This window comes from Eptatretus burgeri, chromosome 14 (genome assembly GCF_056783735.1).
Source record: "Eptatretus burgeri isolate ZD-2024b chromosome 14, Ebu_testis_v1, whole genome shotgun sequence".
NCBI lineage: Eukaryota > Metazoa > Chordata > Myxini > Myxiniformes > Myxinidae > Eptatretus > Eptatretus burgeri.
In genome coordinates this window covers 67,608,180-67,624,184 of record NC_140974.1, presented here as the reverse complement: position 1 = coordinate 67,624,184, position 16,005 = coordinate 67,608,180, and the positions used below count along the sequence as shown (strand labels likewise).

The window sequence follows — 16,005 nt, the reverse complement described above, 5'->3', positions numbered from 1 at the left end:
CTACTGGTCTAAAGTTTTAGAACACCCCCATTTTTCCAGTTTTTACTGAAATTTCAGCAGTTTTATGTTTCAATGTACTCTGAAATTAAAGCAGAGAACAAAGAAACAATTGCAGATAAAAAAGAAATCATGGAATCGTTTTGATGAACAAAATTTAATCTAAATTATTGACTCATCAAAGTAGCCACCTTTTGCAGATATAACAGCCGAACATACTCATGGCATTCTTTTCACAATGAAAATCAAATATTGTTCGGGAAGTTCTTCCCATCACTGTTGCAGAAGTTCCCACAAATGTGTTGCACTTGTAGGTTGCTTTGCTTTCACCCTTCTGTGCAGTTCATCTCAAACCAGCTCGATGGGGTTTAAGTCTGGAGACTGTGCTGGCCATTCCATGCTTTTTTGTTTGTTTGTTTTGGAACACCCCCATTTTTCAGTTTTTCCAGAAATTTAAGCAGTTCAAGTCCAGTGAATAACATGAAATGGTACAAAGCTAAGCATTAAACCGCCAAAGGTTAAAAAAAAGTTTAGGTTACCAAACACTGAAATATAATGTAAATTTCAGAGTTGTGAAAAGGGCCCTTTTCAGGGAACAAGTAATGGGTTAGCAATTGCAGCTGTTCTGCAGCAATGGAAGTAAATCAAGCCTTGAAAGTTGATGCAAACAATTCCTGTAGGTGTCCCAACTTTTCTTGATTCGTCATAAACCCTCTGTCTCTATAAAAGCAGTGTTGGAACAGACTGTGTTGCTACACCCTCTGAATCATTATTTGGACAATATTGCACTGCAGGAAGTAGAGTATTGCTATCATAATGGTGAGAAAAAGACAACCAACAAAGGAGGACAGACAGACCAATATAACCCTAAAAAGTGAGGGTCTTTCCTTCAGAGAAATTGGAAAGGAGCCAAGGCATCAGTGAGTACAGTTTCCGACACCATTAAAAGGCATTTGGAAACTGGAGGAAACTCTGACAGGAAGAGGTCTGGCAGACACAAAGCCACAACGCAATCAGAAGACAAGTTTCTGAGCGTCAACAGCTTGCGTGATAGGCGGATCACAGGACAGCAGCTTCAAGCACAACTTAACACTGGTCGAAGTCAGGAAGTCTCAGTTTTAACTGTGAAGAGAAGACTTCGAGCTGCAGGTTTGACAGGTCCAGTGGCAGTAAGAAAGTTTTTGCTAAGATGGCAAAATAAGAAAAAGAGGCTTGCCTGGGCCATGAAGTGGACAACCAGTGGACAACTGAAAACCGGAAGAAGGTCTTATGGACCGATGAATCACAATTTGAAATCTTCGGTTCATCACGCAGGGTTTTTGAACGTCGTCGAGTCGGCGAAAGGATGGTTCCTCAGTGTGTGACACCAACTGTCAAGCATGGAGGAGGAAGCATGATGATCTGGGGCTCTTTTGCTGGATCCAGAGTCGGCGACTTGCACAGAGTGACTGGCACCCTGAACCAAAAGGGCCACCACAGCATTTTGCAGCGCCATGTAATACCCTCTGGTCTATGCTTAGTTGGTCAGGGGTTCATCCTACAGCAAGATAACGACCAAAAACATACCTCCACGCTATGTCAGAACTACCTTAGAAGAAAAGAACAAGATGGTAGGCTTCAAATCATGAAATGGCCAGCACAGTTTCCACACTTAAACCCCATCGAGCTGGTTTGGGATGAACTGGACAGAAGGGTGAAAGCAAAGCAACCTACAAGTGCAACACATTTGTGGGAACTTCTGCAACAGTGTTGGGAAGAACTTTCTGAACAATCTTTGATTTCCATTGGAGAAAGAATCCCACAAGTATGTTCGGCTGTTATATCTGCAAAAGGTGGCTACTTTGATGAGTCATTAATTTAGATGAAATTTTGTTGAACAAAACGATTCCATGATTTCTTTTTTATCTGCAATTGTTTATTTGTTCTATGTTTTAATTTCAGAGTACATTGAGACATTAAACTGCTTAAATTTCAGTAAAAACTGGGAAAATGGGGGTGTTCTAAAACTTCAGACCAGTAGTGTGTGTATATATATATATATATATATATATATATATATATATATATATATATATATATATATATATATATATATATATATATATATATACATATATTTATATTCCATGATTTCTTTTTTATTCCATGACTTTATATATAATTATATATATTGTTACGGCTGTGGAAATTCGCAGACCACCAGAAAGGACCTTAGATCAGTTATGACGATAAGTATATGTGTAGTTAGATTTCCCCACCGTTGTTTAGAGGGAATTTCCGTGTTCACCGGGCTGCGATCCTTTGAGATAGCCGTTTTTCTTTTGCTGTCGTTATTTTGGACCAATCATCCCCCAACAACCAAATTGCCACCACCAACGCACCCAAACAACTACACCAAACCACCACCACCTTCGGTCCCTTCACCTCCACAACTCCACCCCGCAAACATCGCCTCACCTCCACTCTCAAACGATGCCCGCCAACAACCAAATCGCCACCACCAAAACCCTTCCCAAACCACCACAGCAAACTCCCACCACCTTCGCCTTTCTACCGAACGTCGTGCCATGGTTGTGAATGGGATCCTTTTGAACAAGAAATCGGATCAGGAATGATTCACGCCCACTTTTCTTCCATACAATGGCTGAGTATCAGGTGGTGTAGCCCCGCCTCCGAACCCGCTGTGATCCACAAATTTGCATATGCGCTCCTCCCCCGGCCTATATAAGCGCGAGCACAACGCAGCTCGCGGCAGTAGCAGCAGTATCGGTGCAGCAGTCTGGAGGGGTCGGAGAACAGGACGGAGCTCGAAGAGGCAGTCAAGTCGGGTCAGGAGAGTGGCAGTCTGGAGGGGTCGGAGAACAGGACGGAGCTCGAAGAGGCAGACGGCAGCAGTGTCGGTGCGGCAGTGTCGGTGGGGCAGAGTCGGGAGACGGAGCTGGGAGCTGAAGTCTTAAGGCAGACGGGGGCCGATCGACGGAGAGGAAGGAGCTCGGAGCGTCAGTAATTTCCCTCTCCCTTACCGAGCTCCGCGCTAAGAAAGCGCCGGTAACCCCGTCCGTTCCCTCCCCAACCGTGGTGCCGACGATGAAACACGTGCCTGCGCGGAGAACGCCGGAGAGAGCTCACCGGCCACGCCAGGGGCACGAAACCAGGCGCAGCTACGCTGACATCGCGGCTTGCCCGCCATCGCGCCATGAGGGCGCGGGTAAGACCCTTCGGTCTCGTGGACCTGGCCGCTCATCCAGGTTCCACGTACATTTGGTCCACGGACCTGTCTGCCACCCTTGTCTTGGAGGGTCGCTTTTTCTTTGCTTTTTGTGCAAATGCATGTGGTGGCGCCGTCTTGCAAGTAAAACTGTTTACGTACTTGCGTGTGAAATAAAGACACTTTATTCGGTTGTAACTCTGCCTTTGTTTGCTTTCATTGCTTTCACTGTGTACGTGCATGATTTGCTGTATGGCTGTAAATACGTGCCTTGTCTGAGTGTGCAATAAATGTGCTTGTTGAACTGTTCCCCATTTCGTTGTGTCCTTTCCCTTGTTTGAAAGTTCCATCTTGCATCACGGAAGGAATTGGTAGGAGGGGTGTAAGCACGCGGTAAATAATCACGTCCATCGGGGCTGGCGATAACACCGCTCGGTTATCACTGAAGCACGGAACGGACCGCTGAAGTGGTTCGTATCCTCGGCCAGCCAGCGGCGAGGTACGATCGCCCGGTTAACTACTCACACAGGTACTTAGGGAGGTCGAGTTTGGCGAACAACCCTATGCTGCGCGGGTGGCCGATTGGCACGATTGTGGTGTGGTCGAAAGAGCCACCCGTGACTAGCTCCTGGCGGTAATTCCAAGGAGGGTCACGACTGAATTGTTCATTCCGGTGGGCGACGCGGTCGCGATTCGAGTTACGTGGCCGATCGCACGCTGGGCAGACCGAAATTCGTAACTATATATATATATATATATATATATATATATATATATATATATATATATATATATATATATATATATATATATATATATATATATATATATATATATATATATATATATATATATATATATATATATATATATATATATATATATATATATATATATATATATATATATATATATATACCTGGTGTTAGCGCAGTGGTTAGGGCAGCGGCTTGGGATTCAAAAGGTCCCGAGTTCAAGCCCCGTTGGGCCACTGAATTAATACACCAGGGGGTTGACTCAGCCTGTCATCCTTCCGAGGTCGGCGAAATGAGTACCAGTGTACTGGGCCGGTGTATACCCCGGTTAAAATAGGTGTACCATATCCCTGTGTCGTAAGAGGCGACCAGGGTTGCGTCAGGAAGGGCATCCGGCGTAAAACATGTGCGAAATCACTATGCAGATCATACGGATGATCCGCTGTGGCGACCCCGAAAGGGAGCAGCCGAAAGAAGAAGAAGAAGATATATATATATATATATATATATATATATATATATATATATATATATATTTATATATATATATATATATATATATATATATATATATATATATATTTATATATATACAGCAGACGAGGCGAAGGTCGGCAGTGTGTAACTCGTCACTTCGCCTAAGTCGGCAGCGTCAAAAAGTCCCGAATTTATCTCATGTTAAGTCCCTATGAATAAAGGGTCATCCCTCTGTAAGTCGTCATCTCTAAGTCGTCACTTCGTCTAAGTCGTCAGATGTTGTCCGTTCCCGCGTAATGGAAACTCAAGTAAATTACCACTCCTAACTTGTCACACGGAACTGCTGCCTCATGAGAAGCCCGATTTCATGGAATCGTGATGCTCGCTCATTGGTTTACACCGCCAGTGATAGGCTATTTATAACTGTGTACACAGGTTGATCGCACTGCAGGCAGGACAATGGCGACTAAGCGTAAGCTTACAACTAAAACATACCAAGAAAAATACGACATTATCCAGTTTTGCGAGGCAAACCCACTGATGAAGAAAACAGCCATAGCTGAGAAGTTGGACATCAAACGGCAGACATTGAACGATATCTTGAAGAATAAGGGCAAGATATTTGGACAAGTGGAGAAGATCACGAGGCCGGTGGTACGTGTGAAACGCGTGAAATGTGTGTCCTTTGAAGATGTCGATGACGCGCTCATCATCTGGTTTCGGAAAATGTCGGCTCAGCCAAATATTCGGTTGGACGGTGAAATGTTGCTGCTGAAGGCACGTAAATTCGCTGCGGACCTCGGGCATGATGATGCCGAGACCTTGCCGATGCACTGGATAGACAGATTCAAAGAGAGGTGGGGAATCGGCAAGGTCAAGAGGTGCGGCGAATCAGGCAGCGTGGATTCGGCAGTGGTGCACGACTGGAAGGATGGCAAATTGAAAGACATCTTGGAAAGGTATCAGCCTCGGGACGTGTACAATTCCGATGAGACTGGGCTTTTCTGGCAGATGCTGCCAGAAAAGTCTCTGGGGTTCGTTGGTCAATCCCATCATGGTGATAAGCAGGCGAAGTTGTTGTCTTACAGTTGTTCATTATCTTTACTTTTGATAAACTGATTAATGAATTCCATCTTTGCTTGATCACTTTCCAACTCACCATGAACCCGCACCTATGCCCCGAGGATTGTGTTTTCTTTTTGGTACAATAGCCGGCTCTCACACGTACGTGTCCAGGCCACGTGCGACTTCATCCTTCACCCCACAGTCATCATGAATGTTCGCATACGCGTAAGTCGTCACATTTCAAAGTCATCACTTTTTTCTCGGTCCCGATGGTGACGACTTACGCCTAGTCGACTGTATATATATATATATATATATATATATATATATATATATATATATATATATATATATATATATATATATATATATATATATATATATACATATATATACATATATATATATACACATATATATATATATACATATATATACATATATATATATACATATATATATATATATATACATATATATATATATATATATATACATATATATATATACATATATATATATATATACATATATATATATATATACATATATATATATATACATATATATATATATATACACATATATATATATATACATATATATATATATATACACATATATATATATATATACATATATATATATATACATATATATATATACATATATATATATATATATATATATATATATATATATATATATATATATATATATATATATATATATATATATATATATATATATATATACATATATATATATATATATATACATATACATATATACATATATACATATATACATATATACATATATACATATATACATATATACATATATATATATATATACATATATACATATATATATACATATATACATATATATATACATATATATATATATATATATATATATATATATACATATATATATATATATATATTTATATATATATATATATATATGTATATTGTTACTGGCCGGGGGGTCAGCCGCCAACCGACCGCTCTGAACGGAGCTGCAAGTCGAGTCGGCCCGACCGATCGCCCGGAATATAGATTGCCGCCCGGATAACTCCGAGCGACGGGTCCTTGTACAAGAACCGAAATACGCCAATCGGCAGATCACGTGGGGTAGGGTCAATTGCCAATCTTCAATGTACCTAAATACCCACGTGATCCAACTACCGGGGTATTCCACCCTCGACGGATCTCGTACGGAACAAACTGCCGAGGCGAGCTTGTCCGTGCGCGATTCCGAGCGGCGTAATCACCGAGAACCGTCGGTCCAAATGTCCCCCTATTACGGCAAACCAACGGCTTTCTAACTCCCAACACACGAAATGTTAAGTCAATGAGGGAATGGACGCAACGAGCAGGTTTACATTCACACAAGGACATTTACGAGAATAAAACACGTATGCAATTAAATAAGGCAAAACACGTATGCAATTATACGAGCAACAAAAGCACGACAAAAGAACTACAACCGTCAACTTATTATGTACAGTCATTTACACTTAACAGCAGTTCCTACTTATTAGACGGGCCCACGGATACACGTACGCACGCGCATAAGCACGCGCGCACACACATGCACACACGCGCACACACGCACGCACACACACACACACACACACACACACACACACACACACACACACACACACACACGAAACGGTGGCTGAGGCCTTTAATCACGAGCTCCAGCTGGGAGGACAGGTGAGCTAAAACTCAGAGCTTGACTCGAACATTTCCACCTCGTGGAAACGTTTCCACCACCACATTTCCACCACCACACAACACAACAAAATTTTGCCCCTCTTTACTTTTATTTCCCTTTTATAATTGTCTCCCTAACCCCCTGTATTGTCTTTGTCCGGCTGGCCTATCATGTCCACCAAGCCTACTCCCAACCCCTACGTTCCCTCTCTGGAGGGAAATAGGGAGAGACTAGCGTCCTGTCTCGAGGCCCAACGAAGCCTCAGGATGGCCTCCTCAGAGTTCAGCGATCTACCAAGGTGAGTCCAGCGGCCTACAACGAGCGAAGGGATGGATGGTGCGAAGGGGTACATCTCCTATCTACCCTAACATTCATTAACCTGAAACTACCCCGGGGCTTCCAAAAACGCCTCACACTTTAAAACTATCGGTACTAAAAACCATGATTCCCGTCGCCCGTGTTGGTGTCCATTATAAATTTGGGCCTTGCCTTCAAATTTTCATACGTGCCCTCGCACAATTTCCTGGCTGGGCAGCGTGGCTCAACTGGCAGAAACTCCCCCTCTGCCGAACTCTAATCATGGCACCCCCAGGCCCGCAGGCTGCCTCCGAGCGTAGCTGCTCCCTATAAATGTGGGGGGTTGCCCTCTCTGGCATTGCCCCCTCCGATGCCCACGTGGCGTGTTGATGCCCCAGGTCCCTTTCCGAGGGTCGCCCGTGCCCACAACACTGCCCCCGTGGCATTCTGGGGCTAGGGGTCCCGTTTCCGACGGGTCGCCCGTGCCCACTACTCTATCCTGGCCCCTCTTCGGCCCTTGGCCAACTCTGGCCGACTAGTCCAGTGCCTGGGGTGCCCACTAAACAAATACTCAACTTTCCACAGCCACGCACCCAGCCGGTCCATGAACTCTTGCACCCCTCCAAACGGGTTTCGTGCCTTCTCGCGACACCAACAACAAAACGACCTCCTGTTAGTAAATTTGAATAACCCACTAGCTAACATTAAACTGACCCCGGGGTCACTTGGGTGGGAATCACTCCTCCCCCCAACCAGTCATTCGCACCATGCATACCACATTCGCTCCACTTGCACACTTGGGCCCACTGTCCTACACTCATTCCTCACACACTTTCCATTTCGCAACTCACACCAACACTCCACACAGCCATCCTTCTAAATAAATCCCCTGACTAACTCGTGCTCCCTCGTCATCCCTTAAAACTCATGCACGTTCCATTTACTCTACGTAGCTAAGCTACGTCTCCACTACACATTTCCAGTCTGTCCGTGTCTCCAAAAATCCAAAAATTCCATTTCCTAAATCTAAACTAAAATCCCTCTAACTAATCCATTCCACAGGCTCCATGAGGTATAAAACCCATGTCCCCATGAAGCCGGTCTCACTAACTCTAACCCATCCTCCTAACTCGTACTTCCTGTGCCCCCAAACAAGGGGGTCTTCCACCCCTTACCTGAGAATCCTGTTCACCCGAAGCGAGGCTTGCTTTTCTCAACTCTTTTTTTTTCATAATGCGCACCACCAGCGCGGCAGTTCACAGCCGCGCTCTTTTTCCGTGACGTCATGGCAGCTGCTTGTGCCCCACGCACCACGTCCCTCTTGGACGGTACCGACCGGCAGGAATTCCCTTCTGCCGGATTCCAAACACACGTGCAGCCATGACGTCACTCTGCGCATCTCAAAGCAAGCCCCGCGTTTCGAGGGGTTCCCCACGCGAACACATGTACTCTGCTCATCGGAGCTTTACAAACACGCTCGCGTGGAGAACCCATCCGGTCCAAATTCCGAATCCAGCCTAGCTTCAGTCCATCCGCGGGATTGGCTAACATCCACTGCTGGCGTTTCTGGACCGGGTTTCACCTGCGCAGCCGCGCACGTGGCGGCCTTGTGTGTAGCACAGCACGGACCCCGCGCTCGCTGCTGTGCAAACCCGGCACGGTGCTCAATTCAGCTACGGCCGCTACTCGGCCCTTGTCCTTCATCTGCTCCCGTCGTCGTCGCTGTTCAACGCACACACTCCTGCGTGCCACGACGCTCACACACTCCCCCGTGGCACTCGGACACGGGGATGCGGTTGCGTCCTCCCGCATACCGACTGTCATCTCCCTCACATACAGCGCTCTCACACACGCCGTTCCTTCCACCCTTGGTGTTTCTCTCACACACTTCGAAACCACACAAGCTGTTTCCCTCGCACACTCTGTTCCTTCCACACTCGGTGTTTCCTTTACACACGGCGTGCTGGAAGGCCCGCATTTTGGCACACTCGCCACCAGGCACACCATATTACTCACACACACCATATTACTCACACACACGGTCCCTTTCACTCACACACACCATATTACTCACACACGCGGTCCCTTTCACTCACACACACACAATACTACTCACGCACACGGTTCCTGTCACACGTGGTGCTTCATACACACACGGTGCTTCATCCACACCCGGTGCTTCATCCACACGCGGTGCTTCATCCACACCCGGTGCTTCATCAACACGCGGTGCTTCCTCCACACCATGCGTGCTGGAAAGCACGCATTTCGGTACACTCGCAAACACACATTTCGACACCACGCACACCGGAACAACCACGTTGGGAATTAGCACCACCTCAAGGGGTTCCGGGGTTTCCATAACCCCCAAGCTCCGCGTGCACCCATTCACAGCACTCGCCCCCTTTACCTCGCAAGGCCCGACCAGACTCTCCTCGTCGCGATCCGCCTCAAGGGGGCACAGTCCCTCACCTCGTTCCTAAAGGAGGCTATCCTGCTGCTCACACCGGGTCACAAAACACTCTCCCAGCTCAACCCCATTGTCCCTCACTATCCCTACCTGTGTGTACTCGTCAATTACCTGGAGTTTCTCCTCTACTTGCTTTATCTTAGTCACCTCGTTTATTATTTCCGTTTCTTCCTGGCTTTTTGTCTGTTTCCTGTTCTATTCCCCGTGGCTCTGGTGTTCCTTCCTTTGTCTCCTGCGTCTCCGTGCATTTCTCAGTCACCTCCACGTGTCTCGTCCTGCATGTCTCAGTCACCTCATTTAATTTTTTCCTCTGTGTCACCGTCACTTTCTCTGTCACCTGCTCGAGTCTCGCCCAACGCGTCTCGCGAATTACTTTGTCCTCCCCCGCTTCCATCGCGGGCCGGACAGTCGTTGCACTCCCTCCCAGCTTGTTCGCTCCAACACGTGGCGCCGCCATTTTTCACCGCACGGAACGCGCTTCGTTGAACACAATTGCGATTATGCCTGCCTGCAGGCCTCACCTCATGCTCAGCATTTCACCCCGCATTGCTTTCATCTCGCTTTGGATATTTGTCTCCATTTTTCCCATCAACGCCTCGAACATGTCTCTTACGTCAAATAACCACGTGGCAGTCGGTTCGCCATTACCGGGCGCAGATCTGTCGGGGACTGAGGAGGGATTTTGACGGAGGAGGGGAGGGGGGGATGTCATACACCGCGGCCCCCGCCGCTGCGCCCATTGCGGACTCTGCATTTATTCGCGGGGAATAGTCAGCCTGCATAATGGGAGTGTCCTGCATGGTCATTTCGTCCTGAGCCATAGATTCTAACATTTCCAAATCCCTCCTGCCCCTGCTCGCCTTGGCTGAACATTTTACGTGCTGGGAATAAAATTTATAACGCTCGTAATTTGGGGACAGGGGGGGGGGGGTTGCTCCGTATACCCCTGATCCGACTCCGTGAATTTTGCTATCGAGGCGGAAGGGGCCGAATCGCACTCCTGACAACCAGTTGTTGCGGATTCGAACCTACAAATTTACAGAGGTGGATGGGTTCACACCCCACTCCTGACTACCAATTGTTACTGGCCGGGGGTCGTCCGCCAACCGTCCGCTCTGAACGGAGCTGCAAGTCGATATAGATCGCCGCCCGGATGACTCCGAACGACGGGTCCTTGTACAAGAACCGAAATACGCCAATCGGCAGATCACGTGGGGTAGGGTCGATTGCCAATCTTCAATGTACCTAAATACCCACGTGATCCAACTTCCGGGGTATTCCACCCTCGACGGAACTCGTATGGAACAAACCGCCGAGGCGAGCTTGTCCGTGCGCGATTCCAAGCGGCGTAATCGCCGAGAACCGTCGGTCCAAATGTCCCCCTATTACGGCAAACCAACGGCTTTCTAACTCCCAACACACGAAATGTTCAGTCAATGAGGGAATAGATGCAACGAGCAGGTTTACATTCACACAAGGACATTTATTATAATAAAACACGTATGCAATTAAATAAGGCAAAACACGTATGCAATTATACAAGCAACAAAAACACGACAAAAGAACTACAACCGTCTACTTATTATGGACAGTCATTTACACTTAACAGCAGTTCCTACTTATTAGACGGGCCCACGGACACACGTACGCGCGCGCGCGCGCACACACACACACACACACACACACACACACACACACACACACACACACACACACACACACACACACACACACACACACACACACACACACACGCACACACACACAAGAAACGGTGGCTGAGGCCTTTAATCACGAGCTCCAGCTCGGAGGACAGGTGAGCTGAAACTCAGAGCTCGACTCGAACCTTTCCACCTCGTGTGGTCTTCAACTTGTCTGGACCCGGGCTCCAGCAAGAGCGAGCTGGATCCAATCACCGCGATCCTTCCCGAGCTCCCGCGAATCCTCCCGCGCTTCTCAACATGTGCCGGTGAGACGAGGTGCCGATCCTTCCTGTCGATCGTCGCTTCCCCGAGGATCCAACTCCAAGAAGAGGAAGATGCGTCGCACCAAGCCGGGAAACAAAATGGAGAACGAAAAGCTCCACGAACCAAGAAGAAGAGGAAGAAGAGGAAGAAGCCTCCACTCGCAGCTCGAGCCGAACAACCGGCTCAAGTTCCTTCCAAAACAAAGCAGCAGCCGAAGCTCACTGAGCCAGCTGAAGCAAAAAGCTTCTGAAGGCCTCAAGCCAAGCAAGCCAAGCAGGACCCGATGGCCTGCTGAACGACTGCTCTCTCCGAAGCAAAAAAGCTTACTCCTCCCATGGGACTCAGCACACGAACTCTGCCACGGGACTCCCACGAACTCAGTCCACGAACTCAGCCCTACCAAGGGACTCCCACACGAACAAAGAAAGGATCTCCCCTTTATCCTTCCCACCCCCTCCCCCGCACCCGGTATGACTCATGCCCTCGTGATCCACCCCCGCTCAAGCACAGGTGGGAGGGAGTTGTTGACGTCACGGGATGGCAGGGTTCTTCTTCCGCTTCACAGAAGAGGGGGAGGGACGTCTCCATTGTTCGCTCCCTAAATATTAAATCGATCCGCAGCGCATCTAATCGATTTCAAAACATTAAAACAATGGAAGGTGAGCTATCTTGGGAACATGCACTTATCGACATAGCTGACTAAGGGAACCTGTATGTTGTGTGCAATTGAATTCCAAATTCGTAACAATAATATATATATATATATATATATATATATATATATATATATATATATATATATATATATATATATATATATATATATATATATATATATATATATATATATATATATATATATGGTGCATACATATTCAAATATATATATATATATAATACATACATAAATATATATCATATATATATATATATATATTTATATATATATATATATATATATATATATATATATATATATATATATATATATAATATGTATATATACATATACATACATAAACATATATACATAAATATAAAGATGCCCGGTGCATGCCCCGGTTAGAATAGGTGTACCATATCCCTGTGTGTCATAAGAGGCGACCAGGGTTGCGTCAGGAAGGGCATCCGGCGTAAAAACCTATGCCAAATCATTATGCGGACAACAAAACGAATTTCCATACCAGATCGGTCGAGGCCCGGGTTGCCTGCCACCGGTACCGGTGGTCAGCAGGGTACCAGTGGAAATTGTGCTACTGCTGGGCGAAGGAGGAGAAGGAGACGGGGAAGGCGGGTCCGGAGGCAGTGGGAGAGGGGGAAGGGTAGAAGTGTGGAAGTGAGAGTTGGAACTCTGAATGTTGGGACGATGACTGGCAAAGGGTGAGAGTTGGCTGATATGATGGAGAGAAGAAAGGTGGACATACTGTGTGTACAAGAGACCAAGTGGATGGGGAGTAAGGCTATGAGCATTGGAGGTGGTTTCAAACTGTTCTACCATGGTGTGGATGGGAGGAGAAATGGTGTTGGGGTAATCCTGAAGGAAGATTATGTCAAGAGGGTATTGGAGGTGAGGAGAGTGTCTGACCGAGTGATGAGTGTAAACTTGGAAATTGAAGGGGTGATGATGAATGTTATCAGTGCATATGCCCCACATATGGGGTGTGAGATGGAGTATAAAGATTTCTGAAGTGAGTTAGATGAAGTGGTGGAGAGTGTATCCACGGATGAAAGAGTGGTGATTGGAGCAGATTTCAATGGGCATGTTGGGGAAGGGAATAAAGAGGATGAGGAGGTGATGGGTAGGTACGGTCTAAACAAGAGAAATGTGGAAGGTCAAATGGTGGTAGAGTTTGCAAAAAGAATGGAAATTGCAGTGGTAAATACGTATTTCAAGAAGAAGGAGGAACACAGGGTGACGTACAAGAGTGGAGGAAAGTGCACACAGGTGGATTACATCTTAAGCAGGAGATGCAACCTGAAAGAGATTAGTGACTGTAAGGTGGTGGCAGGGGAGAGTGTAGCTCGACAGCATCGATTGGTGGTCTGTAGGATGATTGTGGAGGTGAGGTTGAGGAAGAGAGTGAGGGCTGTACCAAGGACCAGATGGTGGAAGCTGAAGGAGGAAGACTGTTGCGTGGAATTTCGGGAGGAGGCGAGACAGGTGTTGGATGGTGGTAAAGATGGGTGGGATGATTGGGCAACTACAGCAGAAGTGGTGAGGGAGATAGCTAGGAAGGTACTTGGTGTGACATCTGGACAGAGGAAGGAAGATAAGCAGACTTGGTGGCGGAACAAGGAAGTACAGGAAAGTATAAGGAAGAAGGAGTTGGCGAAAAAGAAGTGGAATAGTCAGAGAAATGAAGAAAGTAGGCAGGAGTACAAGGAGTGGCGGTGAAAGGCAAAGAGAGAGGTGGCAAAGGCTAAGAAAAAGGCATATGACGAGCTGTATGAGAGGTTGGATACAAAAGAAGGGGAAAAGGATTTATACCGATTGGCAAGACAGAGGGACCGAGCTGGGAGGATGTGCTGCAGGTTAGGGTGATAAAGGACGTAAATGGGAATATGCTGACGAGCGAGGAGAGTGTGTTGAGAAGGTGGATGAAGTACTTTGAGGAGCTGATGAACGAAGAAAAAGAGAGAGAGAAGATTGGAAGAGGTGGAGATAGTGAATCAGGAAGTGGGGTGGATCAGTAAGGATGAAGTGAGGACTGCTATGAAGAGGATGTAAAGTGGAAAGGCGGTTGGCCCAGATGATATACCAGTGGAGGCATGGAAGTGCTTAGGAGAGATGGCAGTGTGGTTGTTAACCAGATTGTTTTATAAAATCTTGGAAAGTGAGAGGATGCCGGAGGAGTGGAGATTAAGTGTGCTGGTTCCGATTTTCAAGAACAAGGTTGATGTGCAGAGCTGTGGAAATTACAGAGGGATAAAGTTATTAAGCCACACCATGAAGTTGTGGGAAAGAGTAGTGGAAGCTAGGTTGAGAAGAGAGGTGACGATTTGTGAGCAGCAATATGGGATGATGCCAGGAAAGAGCACCACCGATGCGATGTTTGCTTTGAGAATGTTGATGGAGAAGTATAGGGAAGGCCTGAAGGAGTTAAATTGTGTGTTTGTGGATTTAGAGAAAGCTTATAATAGGGTGCCAAGAGAGGAGTTGTGGCATTGTATGAGGAAGTCGGGAGTGGTGGAGAAATATGTGAGAATTGTGCAGGATATGTACGAGGACAGTGTGACAGCGGTGAGGTGTGCAGAAGGAATGACGGACCGGTTTAAGGTAAAAGTGCGATTGCACCAAGGCTCGACTCTGAGCCCTTTCCTGTTTGCAATGGTGATGGACAGGTTGACGGACGAGATCAGACTGGAGTCTCCATGGACTATGATGTTCGCGGATGACATCATGATCTGTAGGGATAGTAGGGAGCAGGCTGAGGCGAGCCTTGAAAGGTGGAGGTACGCACTGGAGAGAAGGGGAATGATAGTCAGTCGGAGTAAGGCGGAGTACATGTGCGTAAATGAGAGGGAGGGTGGTGGTATGGTGCGGTTGCAAGGAGTTGAGGTGGGGAAGGTGGATGGGTTTAAATACTTGGGATCAACTGTCCAAAGTAACAGAGAGTGTGGGAGAGAAGTGAAAAAGAGAGTGCACGCAGGATGGAGTGGGTGGAGAAGAGTTGCAGGAGTGATTTGTGACAGAAGGGTCGCTGCAAGAGTGAAGGGGAAAGTATATGACAGTAGTGAGACCAGCTATGTTGTATGGTTTGGAGGCGGTGGCGCTAACAAAAAGACAGGAAGCAGAGCTGGAGGTGGCAGAGTTAAAGATGCTGCGATTCTCGTTGGGAGTGACGAGGATGGACAGGATAAGAAATGAGTATATTAGAGGGACTGTGCAGGTAGGATGGTTTGGAGACAAAGTGAGAGAGGCGAGATTGAGATGGTTTGGACATGTGCACAGGAGGGAAGCGGAGTATATCGGGAGAAGGATGCTGAAGATGGAGCTGCCAGGCAGGAGGAGAAGAGGAAGGCCAAAGAAGAGGTTCA

The 16,005-nt window shown here is 46.6% G+C and overlaps 1 protein-coding gene across 8 annotated transcripts in view; it reads right to left on the bottom strand.

The window, feature by feature from the left end:
- The window catches only part of LOC147013515 (SH3 and multiple ankyrin repeat domains protein 3-like), a 522,196-nt gene that overhangs the window by 31,520 nt on the left and 474,671 nt on the right, over positions 1-16,005 (bottom strand). The window lies entirely within an intron of this gene.